Raw genomic sequence first — 12,100 nt, forward strand, 5'->3', positions numbered from 1 at the left:
TCAGCAGCACCCAGCAGCGATCTGTTTCATGTGGCACTGCTTGCAGAAGAGACGGTTGTCCAGGGGGTAGCAGCCTTTGTCCCTGGACTCCACAGACAGGAGGATCCTACAGTCCTCACACTTGTAGCAATTTTCATGGAAGTTTCTTCCCATGCACTTGATTTTGAAGGCATCTTTCCCATCCCAAGGAATAATGGGATTCTCACAGATGCTGCATACGGGGGCAAATTTCTTATAGAAGTCGTCCAGGCAGTACACCTTGTTTTGGCTGCCCAGGGCAAAGCTCTCATCTTCGATGCACTGGGCGCAGGTCACACACATGAAGCAGGAGGGGTGGAAGGCCTGGCCCAGGGCCCTGATGATGTGCTCCCAGACCATCTCGCCACACTTGCCGCACTTCTCCAGCGTGTCCTGGTAGCAGGGTTCACAGAGGGATCGCCCATCCTGGTAGAAGCTCTGCCCAGCCAGCTGGCGGAGGCAGGTGTGCCACGTGAAGCACTGGGCATGGTACGGCCTCTTCATGGCCTCCACAGTCAGCTCCTAGGGGGACACATTTTGTGGCAGAAGGCACAGATGTCTGTGGACGACTATCTCTCAGCAGGCTCTGCTGGGGGAGGCGAAAGCTCTTCCTCCCCAGGCCTGAGGGGACGGGGTCCAGGCTGGACTGAAGGTCCTTCTGCCGGGGCCTGTGGTCAGAGTGGGGGCAGGGGCAGGTGCAGTTGCTCTAAGTCTGCAATGAGTGAGGCCCTCATTGGAACAGGAGTCTCTTTTTCAGAAGGCAGGAGCACCAGAGGGGGCGGTGGTGGGGGTGGGACGAGGTCCAGGTCAGGAGGAGGGAGTGAGCATCCTTTATTGGAGAGCTGCAGAGGTGCAGCTGGCACTGTGACTGCAGCCCTGCCAGGGGGTGCCCAGGGGCTGGGCTTCCCCTGTAAACCAGCTCGGGTGCCTTCATGGGAACAGGAGCCTCCCAGGGGAGGCCACACCAGGCCTCACAAACCATCTGCCTCTCTTCCTCAACCACAGCTACATCACGGTGCGGGGGTGCCGTGGTGATAAAGACAGACGATGCCACACTCTTCTCAGGCTTTGAGGCTATGGCTTCAGCTCCTGGTGTGGCTGGGATCCAATTCTCCTGGAAGGCCCAAAGGTCCGGAAGTTCAGGCCAGCTCCTCTTGTCAGCCCGCGCCCCGGTAGCTGTGATCCCGTACTCCCATCCATAGGATTCGACCACCTTGACTTGGTAACTGGAGGTTGCTTACTTGAACCACTGCCTCATGTGCTTCGATAAAGTAATGCATGAAACCACTAACTGAAATAAAACTTAAAAATTCACTAGAAAACAGTGCAGGCTCAGCATTTGACAGTCAGAGTCTTCTCAGAGAAATTTCCCTTTTTTTATTACCATCTATAAGAAAGTAATACTCGTCATATTAGTTTGCTAGGCTACCTTAACAAAGTACCACAGACTGGATGGCTTAAACAACAGAAATTTAGCCTCACAGTTCTGAAGGCTAGAAGCCCGAAAGAAAGATATTGGCAGGGTTGGTTCTTTCTGAGGGCTATGGGGCAATAATCTGTTCTAGGCCTTTCTCCTGGGCATGTGGATAGCTGTCTTGTCCCTGTGCCTCTTCACATTGTATCCTCTCTGTGTGTGTCTGCCTTTGTCCAAATTTCTGCTGTTTATAAGAAGAGCAATCATATTGGATTAGGGGCCTCCCTAGTGAGCTCATTTTAACTAATTAAATAAGGTCACATTCAGAAGTACTGGAGTTTAGATATTCAACATATGAATTTTTTTGTGGGGGGACACAATTCAATCCATAACACTAATAAATATAGTTTTTCTACTTAGACATCTGAATTTTAGAACAATTGAGACTATTAAAACTCTTGGAACTCTTGTGTAGTATAGGGGATAAACAGAATTTGAATCCTAGCACCGGCAATGCTAGCTATGTGATATTAAGCAAGTTCCTTATTCTTTCTCTGCCTCAATTTCCCCATCTATAAAATGGGAATAATTATACCTACTGAATAGGGGTGTTAACTAATCTATGAAAACATGCTTAGCACCTACTAGTTTCAATTTATAAAACCATTTGTATGATTATTCTTCATTACTCGGAAGTAACAGTGAAACCCAACTGATTGGCATTAAACAGGCAGTCTCTCTGAATAGTTAACAAAAAATACGTACATATGGACCTATACAAATTTATAGCTTCTCACTAGTGAATGGCAAAGCTTGTTAATATCCATGATTTATTTTTTAAAAAAACAGTATTCATTTGGCAGAGAGGAACATAGTGCTAAAGAGTCTTGAGTTTCTGTTCTATCTAGGGCAATTAACTTCACTCATTATTTCCATGGTTTAACCAATTAAGTGAGTCAGTTACAGATCAGTTGGTATACATATCACCCATTGAATATACCAAAAATCACTGCAAGATAAATCAGCTTTTCAGCTTTTATGGTAATTTCATCTCTTGGTGCTCCCTGTTTTATAAAGAAGAGAAAACATCCTTGATTTTGGAGGAAGTGAAAATGTAACTAGCAACACATTAATTTGATTCCAGCAGCTAAAATTTCTGTTGAATGCACTATAATTTCTTTATAATTATAAGCATTGTGGTGTGGCTAGGTTACCATGCCTTTTTTTCTGACTGATCATCTTCCTACACTGTAATCATATTCTGAGGATCAGTCTGTAGCTAAAATAAGAGTGATTCTTATTGTTGATTTCATATAATTACTATGTGAGGGTAGTACATTGGAGCTTTTCATTATAAACACTATGGTAATTGATCATTCCAACTATTGGTTTGAATAACTTAAATGTAACCTGTAATTTCCACAACCTGAAATCAATAAGGTACATTTATTTTTAATTAAATGGATGCAAAAATAAAACCTAGGTAAAATGTGCAAATAAAAACAATAATTTAGTTTTAAGTACTGTATTGGTTATCTATTGCTGTGTAACAAATTACCAGAATTTAGCAGTTAAAGTAATGCACATTTATTATCTCATAGTTTCTGTGGGTCAGGAATCTGGGTACAGCTCAGCTGGAACCTCTGCTTTAGGGTCTCTCACAAAGCTGCACTAAAGTCGTAAGCCTGCGCTGGGAGCTCATCTGAAGTCACCACTGTGAAAGGATCCATTTCCAAGCTCACCCATGTAGTTATTGGCAGGTGTGGTAGACAGAATAATGGTCACTGAAGATGTACGTGTCCTAATCCCTAGAAAACATGAATATGTTATTTCACATGGCAAAGAAGAATTAAGATTGCTAACCAACTAACCTTAAAATAGGGAGATTATCCTGGATAATCTGTGTTGGTGCAATGTCATCATAAGGCATATAAAAGGTGGAAGTGAGAGGCAGAAGAGCAGTGTGAGAGTGATGCGATGTGAGAAAGATATTCATACACGTATGAATGTTCTGTACTCATTTTGATAGGGGCATTGAGTTCTTAACTTACTTTGTGTCGACTGCAGGTCACATCCTGTGTTCAGTGACCCACATACCCTAACATTTTTCACTGCAGAATTAAATTGATCACAGATTTCATAGGAAAAGTAACTAAAGGACTTAAAACAAATTATAAAGATTATTACAAAATACAGAAATCTCTCCTAACCTCTTATCAGAGACACAGAAACAGAACTTTAAATTAAATAAGCTGATTCTTGAAAACCATGTACATAAAGGTCTTACATGTGTCTAAGGCCTTCAGCTCTTTTTCGTGGAGTTTATCATGACCCTGAATAGCTCAATATTTGGACATGTAGAAACAAGTCTCAACTGAGAAAAGCCACTTCTCCCCTAATTTGTTATAAGTAAAAGATTGATTTTGAGCACTGAAAGTGAAGATTATGTAATGCGATTTCTCCTCAAAAATGACAACTTGACAATGATTCAAACTGGGCATCCTTTTGTCTTTATAAGAAAAACAGCATGAATATGTTGATTTAATTTCCTCATCATAATAACGAATTACATGACCAGCTAAAACACTGTTAAAGAATTCACATATTATCATATTCCACCCCTAGGAATACTTGAATGCTTTATAGAGCTACTTTGAGCTAAGATAATATTTAAAGAACCCACAAGCATATTTTTATTTGGAAAAAAACTCACTCTATGGCCCTTTGTTATATTCCTCACTTTTCAAAGAAAGATATGACATTCTTTCCCAGATTGAAATGAGTAACTCACCTTTGTTTTTCCTACAGTTTGCTTTTACAGGTTAAATGCTTTATGTTTGATTAAAATAATTTATGAATGTGTTTGCGTGTACCTGTGTGTGCATAGGGTCTCTCATATGTGTAAAACGGAAGACAGACCAACTTTTCTGTGAAGCTTAAGGCCCTAGCTTCTCCTGGCCAGAGAAAAGGTGACCAAGTAAACGAATGAATAGTTGCTGTGGCATTTTACAAATGCACATAACATTCATTTTCTCTTCATCCTTGTTTGCACTTGTGATATTCTGTGATACATTATATGATCAAAATAGAACTAATACTGTCCACTAATAATGATGAGAAAGTGACTGAAGGAATATTTGAAAATATGATTGTCTTTTATAGCATAACAGACAACACATGATGTTGCAGGATTATCATTATTATTTTTTTTTTTTTTGAGGCAGAGTCTCGCTCCCTCACCCAGGCTGGAGTGCAGTGAGGTGATCTCGGCTCACTTCAAGCTCCGCCTCCCGGGTTCACACCATTCTCCTGCCTCAGTCTCCCGAGTAGCTGGGACTACAGGCACCCGCCACCATGCCCTGCTAATTTTTTTGTATTTTTAGTAGAGACGAGGTTTCACCGTGTTAGCCAGGATGGTCTCGATATCCTGACCTCGTGATCCACCCGTCTCGGCCTCCTAAAGTGCTGGGATTATAGGGGTGAGCCACCGCGCCTGGCCGGATTATCTCTTTTTACCTTAAAAAAATTATTTAAACGCAAATGTGCATGAAATTACCAAAATAAAAGCAATATATTGGGGCATTTGTGTTCACTTATTGCTACCATTTTCTGTTGCCTTTTGATATTTATAGCTGTGACTTTTAAACTGCACCAAACACATAGCTTCTGGAAATCATTAATTCATGCATTTGTGTGTACACCGTTGTGGATAAACGTTTTATTTTGACGACCTAATATTTTAAAGATTAGTGTTTCATGATGATTGGATGTTACGCTAGGGTTTGGTGTGCCAAACTGTGCTATGATACATTAAAGGATCCCTTACTGCCTAGATACTATATAGTCGCTTTCCCAGAAGCAGTGATAAAGGTGGTTAGAAATGTAAGAATGAACAATACTGTTGAGGACGTGATTAGTGGAACCAGTCATTTTATTTGGGATGCTTTTTTAGACTCTGTTTTGATAAGTGGCCTGCCAAAGCAAACAAATGACAAGAAAGAGCCTGTTCACAGGGGAATTTGTAAATAAATGACAAAAATTCAGCAGTGCTTTGGTAATTCAACTTTTTGGTGATTTACGTATTGTTTTTGTTGTTTTAATGATGAATAATCTAAAGACCATCATCTTATTAGGGGTGGTCCTAATGGGATTTTTCTTTGTAATCAACAAACCAGTCTGCCAAAGTGGGCAGTATTTGAAGTAAAAGGGCTGTTTGCCAGCCACCAAACAAATAGAACATCTGGATATCTGCAGCCATCTCAAATTTGCTCCCAGTAGATCAGTCTGAAGTTGAGGATTCAGGTTGCATTTAGCCAAAACCAAAATAAAAAGTGAAAAAATAATCTCCCATACCTTTAGTTTTGTATATGTGTGAAAAAAACTATACAGATATTTGAAAATACTCATACTGAATTTTGTCCCTTTAAATCTCTTAGGGATCAGAGACATATTAATATTCATGTGAGTACTTGACGTTTATCTTGGGGTTTGTTATACTTATTCCTTTAAAATACACATTTATACTACTATGAGTTTTAAGTTTGCTTGATGCCAAAACAGTGTCAACTAATATATATAATTTAAAATGTTTAATGTAAGGATTTGTAATCCTGTGGAGTTTTCACATTCTCCCTTAAAAAAAAATTTAAGGACAATCCTAAAGTCACAAAACGATGTATAGTATATACAGTAATTATTTTTAAAATTATTTACTTGGAAGGTTGAAAAGGACCTTGAAGGTCATTGTATAGTAAAACATTCCGACACTTTAATCCAATTTGCGACATTCGTGCAAAGTGATTGTTTGGATTCCAAGTGAATACTTCACTCTTTCTTTTTACCCAAGAACTTACAACCTCCAGAGACAGCAAAACTTTTCCCTATATTTGGTAACCTTCACCAAGGTGAAAGCTGACATGTGGTAACTTTCACCCAACAGCTCCAATTTCTTCTTTGGGAGTTTAACATAAGGAATTTAAGTATTCATCCATTAGCTCCTCCTTTTCCAGATTGAACATTTCTAGTTCCTTTACCTGTTCTTCATATAAAATGGTTTCAAATTCTTTCATCACTTGACTGCTTTCATATAAACAAACTTTTAAGTTATGGCTCACAGAACTCAGTACTATACTCAGTTATGGTCTGTGAAAGATGGTCAGCTCCTTTATTTAAAATACTATAGTTGTAATTAACATAAACTATAACCCAGTATTAATTATAACCTAATTATAATTCAAATTTTAAGTGTGGACTCATTTTGAATTCATTTTAAGCTAAAATATTCAAGTCTTTTTCTTTTCTTTTTTTCACTTTTTCTTTTTTCCTTTTTAAAATATATGCATTGTTGCTAAGTCATGTCTTTCACTTGCTGTATTTGTATAGTTGGCTTTTTGGATCCAAATACCAGACCTTATACTTATCCCTATTATAATTTATCTTGTTAGATTTCACTTGTCATTTACCAGTCTGTGATAATTCGTAGAGATTCTGATTTTATCATTTAAAACATTTCCTCCTAGTATTAGTCTGTTTTCACACTGCTATAAAGATACTACCTGAGACTGGGTAATTTATAAAGAAAAGAAGTTTAATTGACCCACAGTTCCATATGGCTGGGGAGGCATCAGGAAACTTACAACCATGGAGGAAGGTGAAGGGGAAGCAAAGCACATCTTACATGGCAGCAGAAAAGAGAGAGGATACAGGGGAAACTGCTACTTTTAAAACTCATCAGATCTCATGAGAACTCCCTTACTGTCACAAGAACAGCATGGGGGAACTGCCCCCTTTATCCAATGACCTCCCACCAGGACCCTTCCTTGACATGTGGGGATTACAATTCGAGATGATATTTGGGTGGGGACACAAAGCCAAACCATCACACCCCCAACCCAGGTTTGTGGTATCTACCAACTTGCTATTTATATCATTCATACTGGCATGTCGCTGGAGATCTCCTTTTAGGTTAACATTACTCCATTTCAAGTTGACATTATCCCGTTAAATAGCATTTTTTAATTGTTTTAGTCATTCACATTCTAGTCATTAGAATTTAGTCATTACATCCTTTATTTTAGTTATGTATACTATCATCTGGGTCACATTTCTCTATCCTGTTAAAATCTGATACCTAGGCTGCACATGATGGCTTATGCCTATAATCCCAACACTTTGGGAGGACGAGGCCGGTGGATCGCATGAGCTCAAGTGTTTGAGACCAGTGTGGGCAACACGATGAAACCCAGTCTCTACAAAAAAATGGAAAAAAATTAGCCAGGTGTGGTGGTGCATGCCTGTCGTCCCAACTGTGTGGGAGGCTGAGGTGGGAGGATCACCTGAGCCCAGGGAGGTCAAGGCTGCAGTAAGCCATGATCACACCACTGTACTGCAGCCTCGGAGACAGAGTGAGAACCTGTCTCAAAAAAATATCTGATATCTACAGGCACTATTTTGGGTTATATCCTTGGTCTACCAATTATTAACCCTTCTAGAAGAGAAAATGAAAATTAAAATGAGGATTGTTTTTTTCAAAATCTGTTAAGCCAGCATATAAGTTTTTCTGCAGGTGGTAGGACATGGTTCTGAAGGCATCAGAGTGGTGTTTCACCTGTTATTATACTACTTCCTGAAATAAAATAAACATGTATTTATTGACGGTCTACTTTATTTAGAATATTGTCATAGGAAAGTAGAGCACCAAAAATAAATATATGATCCTTTTCACTGAAACACTTACATTGTGTTTTATGCTCACAGACTGCCCTACTCCAATGTTGCCTAGTCACCCTAGAATTTGATGGCAGTGATCACAAAGGGGACTGATTGGGTAAGATATTACGAGTAGCATATTGTGAATACATCCTGTTAGAAATAAAAAACAAATCCTAAAATCCAAATATAATGTAGTGTTTTTCGAAATTTTTCTATCACAAAAGAAGTGAATTTTACATTATGGCTTTACAAACACACACACACACACACACTATGTATACATATGTAGATACATGTATATGTGTGTATGTATGCATATGTATATACAAGTTGAGTATCCCTTATTTAAATGCTTGGAACAGAAGTGTTCAAATTTAAGACTGTCCCAGAGTTTGGAATATTTGCATTATACTTAAAGGTTCGGTATCCCTAATCCAGAAATCTGAAATCTGAAATGCTCCAAAGAGCATTTCCTTTAAGTGTTACGTGAGCACGCAAAAAGTTTTGGATTGGGATTTTCAGATTCAGAGTGTTCAACCTGTATTTGTATCTGTATATGTGTGTACATAATACAGAAAACAAAATCAGATATTTCACAATAATATGTTTTCCCCATTGCCAAATTTTCTAAACCTGTTTATTCTATTTAAAATTTTTGTTTGTAACCACTACATTGCTTTTCCAATCTTCATTCTGTGACTGTTCTAAGGTGGAATCTCTAATGATTGTCAGTTTACCACATCATCCTTATACTTAATATAGGGAGACATATACTCAAAGGTAGCAGAGATATTTTCCCAGTCTAAGTACAATGAGGATTTGCAGCCCTCTGTATTATCTAGGTCACCATCTCCCCTGTGTGATCTATTATGATTTTTTTGGTAGAGTATGGCACTCTAGAAAACAATATTTATTTGTCTAGTCTGCCTTGGAACAGGATAGATGTGGGTAGATGGTTGGAGACAAGAACGGAAGTGAACATTTATCAAGTGCCTATCATGTACCAGACATTGATTAAGGTGTTTTTAAAATTTGGTTAGTTTGACCTTCAAAAAATATGAGGATCAGAGACTAGAGTAATCTGCCCAAGGTCACCACGCTCCTTTATCCAAGAAATCTGGACTGAGGCCCAAAGTCTTTCTGACTTCAAAATCCATGTATATTCATGACAATCAAAAATATCTCCAGATGTGATGCTTAATATTGAGTGTCAACTAGGTTGAATTGAAGAAGGCAAAGTGTTGTTCCTGGGTGTGTATGTGAGGGTGTTGCCAAAGGAGATAAACATTTGAGTCAGTGGACTGGGAAAGGCAGACTCACCCTCAATCTACGTGGGCACCATCTAATCAGCTGCCAGCATGGCTAGAGTAAAGCAGGCAGGAGAAGATGGAAGAGCAGACTTGCTGAGTGTTCCAGCCTTCATCTTTCTCCCATGCTGGATGCTTCCTGCCCTCAAATATCAGAATCCAAGTTCTTCAGCTTTTGGACTCTTAGACCTACACCAGTGGTTTGCCAGAGGCTCTCGGGTCTTAGGTCACAGACTGAAGGGTGCACTGTCGGCTTCGGCTTCCCTACTTTTGAGGTTTTGGGACTCAGACGGACTTCCTTGCTCCTCAGCTTGCAGATGGCCTATTGCGGAACTTCACCTTGTGAGTATGTGAGTCAATACTCCTTCATAAGCTCGCTTTCATACATAGCATCTGTCCTATTAGTTCTGTCCCTCTAGAGAACCCTGACGAATACACATGATAATGCCAAATATACTCGTAGCCCCACTGAGGAGTCAGGCAAGGTACAAAATTACCCCATTAAAAACCACTGCTTTAGGTCATAAGCTTGTAAGTGGGGAGCTAGTATTCAAATTTGAAGGAAATTAAAACATTTTACCCCCAGATATATTTTTTGACATATTTTGAAATGGCTGCCAATTGGCCAGCAAACAGAAGTGGCCTTAGAAAGCTGTTTTCTGGTGGGAAAAATTTGCATTTGTAGAGCGTTTCCATTAATGAAGCCATACCCCTGCTTTCCACATCTTTCCTAGATCCAGGAAGGACTGAGAGTCTCACACCTTAAGAAACCTGAAAAGAAACATTTACTATCTATTCCCTCTGAGAGATACTTCATCTTCATCTAGCCAAGCCTCTTCCTTTCTTCCTCCTATAACCTGCCTTGCCACTAAAATCTGTTTTTTGACATAGTTTTAGTTTACACTCTTTCTGTAATTTCAAGATGGTATACAAGTTTCTGTTACTTATTGGAAAGTTGGGTCTTCATTCTGAAGGCTCTCATGTCTACACATTAAATACATTTACCTTTCTTTTCTCCTATTAACATGCCTCATGCAAGTGTGAACCCCGAAAATCTGAGAAAGGTCTCAGTTAATTTAGAAAGTTTATTTTACCAAGGTTGAGGACACATGCCTGTGACACAGCCACAGGAGGTCTTGAGGACATGTGCCCAAGGAGGTCAGAATACAGTTTGTTTTTGTGCATTTTAGGGAGACATGAGACATCGATCAACACATGTAAGATGAACATTGGTTCGGTCTGGAAAGGCAGGACAACTCAAAGCAAGGAGGGGGCTTCCAGGTCATAGGCAGATAACAAGCAAATGGTTGCATTCTTGTGAGTTTCTGACTAGCCTCTCCAAAGGAGGCAATCAGATATGCATTTATGGCAGTGAGCAGAGGGGTAACTTTGAAGAGAATGGGAGGCAGGGTTGCCCTAAGCAGTTTCCAGCCTGACTTTTTTCTTTAGCTTAGTGATTTTGGAGCCCCAAGATATTTTCCTTTCACACAAGTGACTTTTTAGTAAACTTTTGGGGGTCCAAGAGCCTATGGCCTCCAGTAACTGAAGTATTTAATTCTAAATGCCATGATTTTCAACATTATGTGACACTGTAGAATGTGCCATAGATAAGGCACAAAAAAATAAGGTAAGCAGAAAAAAAGGGTACCTGCTATGGGAACTTAGGTCTGGATGCCAAACTTGACATAATTCACATGTTTTTAACTGGAAAACTCACCATAATTGGCTCCTTGTATTAGAGTTCCATAATACTAAGGGGAATGAATAAGTGTGAGGGCTCCAGGCCCTTTTCTGAAGTTAGTTAAAAGAACTTCCTGGTCAGGGACACACATGTGCAGGTGGTAGTAAGAACTGCAGGACATCAGGCCCTTTAGCATTTTCTCAAAATACTCAAAGCAATAGAAGTAATTCTGCAAAGCTCTGACATGAACCAAGATATGTGGATATACTCAAACTACTTTTTGTTGGCCCACGAAAGTGAAGGTACTAGAGGAGCAGAGTAGACATCTTCAAATTCATTTAAAAATGGTAGGAATCTGAGATTCTCGTTACTGTGCTTAGTTCTCAGAGACAGTTATATTCTGAACCTCCTTTCAGTTCAAGAGAAATACTAAGGAACAAAATGAAAACCAAAAGAAGGCAAATTTTGGACCCTGGAACTCTGCATCTAGGCACCTTCCACATGATTTACTGTTCATGGTGCAGAATACAAATAATGGCCATGCCAGCATGTGAAAGCTTAAAATACATTCTAATGAAGATCACATTGTGAACATTGCCAAGGCAGAATAAAATGCAATCAGGATTTAAATGTGTCTAAAATAATAGCTCCTTGGATTCAAGCACACTGATTAATGTCAGAGACACTTATGAAATGCTGTTGCCTGGTCATCAGTGTTATTTTTCTTGTGGAACATTTCGTACAAGAAGCAATAAATGAGGAGTAATAAACTAAGAAAAGAATACCTTATTCTATAAAATTAACATGACTCAGGTGAAGTGCTTTAGTTACAGGTGATCTATGTTCCAAGATTGACATGTTATCAGCATAACTTACTTTGAAATATGCATACTACAAATATTTCTGAAATATTCACCTTTCACAGCGGATTCTCTTGCTTTCCTCATATCTGCATATAAATGTAAATTT

At 39.2% G+C, this 12,100-nt stretch overlaps 1 pseudogene; it reads right to left on the minus strand.

The window, feature by feature from the left end:
- On the minus strand, positions 1 to 1,298 carry LOC117078439 (annotated as a pseudogene).
- Between the last annotated feature and the right edge of the window lie 10,802 nt (positions 1,299 to 12,100).

This window comes from Trachypithecus francoisi, unplaced genomic scaffold (assembly GCF_009764315.1).
Source record: "Trachypithecus francoisi isolate TF-2019V2 unplaced genomic scaffold, Tfra_2.0 Lachesis_group6, whole genome shotgun sequence".
NCBI lineage: Eukaryota > Metazoa > Chordata > Mammalia > Primates > Cercopithecidae > Trachypithecus > Trachypithecus francoisi.